The sequence below is a fragment of the Momordica charantia genome (genome assembly GCF_013281855.1).
Source record: "Momordica charantia cultivar OHB3-1 chromosome 9 unlocalized genomic scaffold, Mcharantia_2.0 BLBB01000009.1, whole genome shotgun sequence".
Taxonomy (NCBI): Eukaryota; Viridiplantae; Streptophyta; class Magnoliopsida; order Cucurbitales; family Cucurbitaceae; genus Momordica; species Momordica charantia.
The window spans coordinates 17243345-17248311 of record NW_028275167.1 but is presented as its reverse complement, the minus strand read 5'-3'; the positions used below and the strand labels follow the sequence as shown (position 1 = coordinate 17248311).

General features: G+C 31.0%; 1 long non-coding RNA gene across 1 annotated transcript; it reads right to left on the bottom strand.

Annotated features, from left to right (window-relative positions):
• Positions 1 to 964: 964 nt before the first annotated feature.
• On the bottom strand, positions 965 to 1905 carry LOC148209105 (uncharacterized). The gene is made up of 2 exons (XR_015787003.1): positions 1826 to 1905; positions 965 to 1189 (listed from the first exon to the last, which is right to left on the bottom strand). It is a non-coding gene; the product is annotated as an uncharacterized LOC148209105 (long non-coding RNA).
• Between the last annotated feature and the right edge of the window lie 3062 nt (positions 1906 to 4967).

The window sequence follows — 4967 nt, the reverse complement described above, 5'->3', positions numbered from 1 at the left end:
TTGTTGAAGGCATTGGAATTGTGCAAGAAGATGCAACTGTAATTCATTTGGAGAATAAGTCAGAAATTGCTCCAGCAAAGAATCCAGTGTTCCATGACCGAAGTAAGCACATTGATACGAGATTTCACTTCATCAGAGAATGCATTACAAGAAAGGAGATTCAAGTTGATTATGTGAAGATTTAAGATCAAATTGCGGATATCTTCACAAAGCCACTCAAAGTTGACGTCTTTAACAAATTGAGGAATTTACTTGGAGTTATGTGGAAGACATGTTTAGGGGATGTTGAAAATTAAATATGTTAATACATATTCTAGATACATTATGCATATACATTCCTAGGTATATGATACAATTTATGTCTTTAGTTTTTTAAGATGAGTTAATTGTGTGTTCATGTATGTATAGATTCATAGGATGAAGTTTATGGATCTAGATCTTTCCATGGAGTACAATAAATAAGATGGTCATTTGTTGTATTTCAAGCAAGTGTGTGGAGAAGAACAACAAGAGAGTTTGACAGAGTTTGTGAACCAATATTTTATGAGAGATTTCAATACAACTGAAGTTGTTTATTCTCAGACAAGTCTTTGTTGATTCCAATAAATAATTATAATTTTTTTATTTAGCCACAGGATATGTTACGATAACCTATCAAAATAATGGAACTACATATTTTTTTCTTTCTCCATCTCTAGTTTCCTTATTTTCCATGCTAGTTTATAGCTATTTTATATTACAAAGAACAATAGTTTAACGGGAAATAAAAATTTCAATTAATTATGAGCCACTACAGTATTATAAGTTTTTTCTTCTTATCTGAATCTACAATCTTTATTAGCAAATTCATTTTATGTTTGGGACCTATCCGGACTGACGGAGCTCAAATCCTTAGATTTTGTCTTGACAGGACGGTGCTATAAACCAATTAAAAAAATAAAATAAATAATAATCATTAATAAAATAGGCGATGAATTATGATTTTATTTCAGCAATTTTTTCTGTGAGACAAGCCATTTCTTTTTCATTCATCAAGTATCACAACAACAGACATATTCATCAGAGCCAACTCGTTTAGGAAGACAAGATCCATTGCCTTTGTTTCGCTGTTGACAATCACGGTTACATGGAGCATCCCCATAAGTTTCAGAACATGGACGAAGGCAATTCCACAGGCTATTTCCTTCAGCTGCAATCCAACCAAACATTTAATAATGCTATAACCAAAGACAACAAAATATTACAGGCCCATTTGGCCCATTTGGTAAGGTTGCTTGTTACTCGTCTCTGGTTTCTAGTTCTATTGATAAACTTAAGTGTTTCTTGTGTCTCATTTTTTTTACAAACATTCTTAAAATTGTATAGAAATTTTGGAAATAACAAAAGTAAGTTTTTTTTTCTTTGTTTCCATTGTCAATTTATTCCAAGAACATAAATAATATCGTTCTGGAATCCATGGGTGTTGGTGGTCAGATAATTCTATTTTATTTATTAAAAAGGAGAGAAATTGAAACGTTACGAAAATAGTCTAAGCATTTGACAACTTTTTATATTTCTTGTTTATCAATTTTTTTGAAAATGTTCCCAAAATTATATAGAAGTTTTGAAAATAATAAAAAATTATTGTTTTTTTTTCGGTTTTCACGAAATCAAATTTCTTTTTCTTTTCATTAATAAAAATGAAGAACAAGAAATAGTTATCCAATGCAATTATGTCTCTCTTTATTAAAAAAAGAAGGAAAAAAAAAGAAACGGAAACTATATCAAATGAGATTCTACCTAGTTAAAAGGATTAAAAGGATTAAGAGACAATTAAACTGCTTACTTGAAGAAACAAAACAAGAAAATAAGATCATGACTGCAATGAGCACTGCAAAAAGCTTATGAGTTGCCATTATTCCTCTTGGATTTGAATACATTTGTATAGTTCATACTCCACATATTTATACTATGTAATTGTAACAATGCATTACTTTTATTGCCTAATATTATTGTTGTCTTTTTTGATAATAGTGTTGATTCTTATTCCATGTATTATTTAGTTTCCAAATTTAAGTAATACCTTATTATGCATAGATGGCAGCTTTAATTACATTCCATATATCTAATATTTTGTACTTAATAATCAACCAAAAAAAGGTTATGAACGTTAAAAGAGAATTATAAGAAACGCCATCAAATAAATTTTGATTCTTTTTTAGACCATAATAAATTTTGATTTTTTTTATGGGAATATTTGTATTAAAATCAACTTGATGCCACTTAAGCTACATTTGAAAGGGATTCACCATCCACAAGATTAATGAACCAAAAAGTAAAAAGAGCGAGAATAATTAAGACCAAATTTTGCAAACATGTGAGATGGATGGTTTCTACTTCTTGTAATGTGAGTGGAGGAAATTGAACGAAATTTTAGGGTCAAAATTGGTGATATCTAACAACCACTTGTACTCATCACCCAAAGTGAAAACTTCGTTTAGAACGAGGTGAATCGAGTTGCTGGAATCGGATTCCACCTGAAGATGAGTAATACGCATGGAGAGGGCTAACCACCTACCTTCAAGAATCACTCTAATTTCCACATGTGATGTGTGAACAATCAAAGTTGTGTACCATAGTCAGTAGCTATATATGGATAAGGGGGCATCAAATACATATGGTGAGCTACAATAATGGTTAAAGAGCCTAACATAGCTAAGTTAAGAGATAATTGAGCATGTCATGACGTTGTTAGGATCTCATATAGTCCTTTATGGCCCTGGCCTGTAAATAACATGCCTCCAACTTGCTAATTAGATTGTCCTATTTGAGTCACAGACGAGAAGACCTATGCCGATGCATGGTCGATTCTCTACAAACAGCATGACAAAGAAATTTGGTGATGGAGGTCTCCAGGTAAGAGGTAATATAACATGCCTCCAACTTAGAACAACAGCCCATTCCTCACATAGCAACAACTCGTGAACCAAAAACCCTCAAGAGTGCAATCCAAAATCTCACGTGGAAGAAGAAATTCAAGCACTTCATGACAATTAAAACTTGGAACTTGTTCCAGGACTACCCAACACAAACATAGTTGGATCTAAATGGATCTTGAAACTAAATTCAAAGAAGATGGCTCATTAGACAGAAACAATTATAGATTGGTGGCCCAAAGTTTTTCGCAAATAGAAAGGCTTGAAAAATGAAGAAACGTTCAGCCCTGTTAATGAAGAAACGTTCAGCCCTGTTATAAAACCCGGAAAAATTAGTCTAGTATTGGCACTAGTTGCATCACTTAGATTGCCACTCAAGCAACCCGACGTCAAAAATGCATTCTTGCATAGACATCTCAGGGAGAAAGTTTACATGTAGTACCTCCAAGTTTTTCTAATCCTAGCTATCCTAATCATGTATGCATGCTAAAACGATCCTTGTATGGTCTTAAACAAGCATCAATAGCATGGTTTGATAGACTATAATAATTTAATCATAAACTTGGTAACAAAGTTGAGTATTGAAACTGCATGAGAGGATTTGGGAGCTTTGCACACACGAGTTCTTTTAACATGCTTTGTCCTCACTCACATGCTTCCTAGTAAATAAAGAAGGAGTTCTTATGATTGAGCCATCGAAAAATAAAGTACATCTTGTTAGTATAGGTAGTAACTATCAATTCTTTTAGGTCATTCTCAACCATGCTTCGCTACGATCTCATGATCCTGATTTCATTCGAATGTGGTACCGGTTCATTCATGTATCCATCATCTCTACTCGAGCATACATAGATATCAAAGTGAAACCTCTCCAAGTATAATGTGGTTCAGGCATGAACAAAGGGGGAAGTTGGTGGGCATATGACGACCGAGTAAGGTTTAAAATATTTTTAGTCCTTGTATTTTCATTGAAGTAATGATTTAGTCTCTAAACTTTAGTTTATAATAAGTTAGTTCATATAATTTCAAATTGGCAAAAATTTAGGGTTTGTTTGGACTTTTCGTATTGTCAAAATCACTTATCATTTTTTATTGATCAGGAAAATTAAAAAATTGATTCTAGGAAAGCTTAAAATCATCTTAAATTGATTTTCAAGATACAGATGGTAATTTTGTAAAATCAATTATACTTAAATTTATTTTTAAAATCACTCATTCTACCCTCATTCCCAAACACACCTTCATTATCTGTACTCATATATAATAATTTAGTCTAGGTAGTTAAATTTGTAACCATTTATTTCTTATAGTAGAAAATTATCATTAAAAAAATGGTTGTCATATTTCATGTTGTTTTGTTGGTAGGAAAAAAAACACACAAACAAAACAAAAATTATTTTGTTTTAAATGTCATATGTTTTATTAACTCATATTTTAATAATAAATGTAGGTTGATAATTATGAGTGTCACAGATCCATTGGAAAATTTATAATTCTCACCTCTAGAATACTGAAAAGTTATTCTTAGAATTCTGGCCTCTAGAGTACTGAAAAGTTACTCTTTCCCATTTTCATCGGAAAACTTTTTGAGACAATTTGTTTATTAATTTTCAAAAACGTGATGGATTCAAAATTTTGAAAACTTTGTTTGCAATATCATGAATTTGATATATTTTTTTCTTTTTGTTTTGAAAAAAACTTTATTTGTATACTTATTTTTTATTAAAAAAATCAGAAATATTAATTCTTTAAACTTTTCTCTTACTTTTTTTTTAATTAAAAATGAGACAAATTAGGGAGTTTTTAACGATTTGAGGTAAAAATTGAAGCAAAAATATATTTGATTGTAGATCTTCGAAAATAAATAAACAAAGTTTCATCACTAGCCAGTGAAGCTGGCTAAATTTCATTTTGAAGTAAGGTGAGAGGATTCGATCTTGCAACGTATACAATTCTTCTCGAGATCCATTCTTTAATGATGAATTTAAAAGTTTTTTTCCCTAAAAACAGAACTTTATTTCTTTTCTTTTATATCAAAAAGGAAGGACGAAT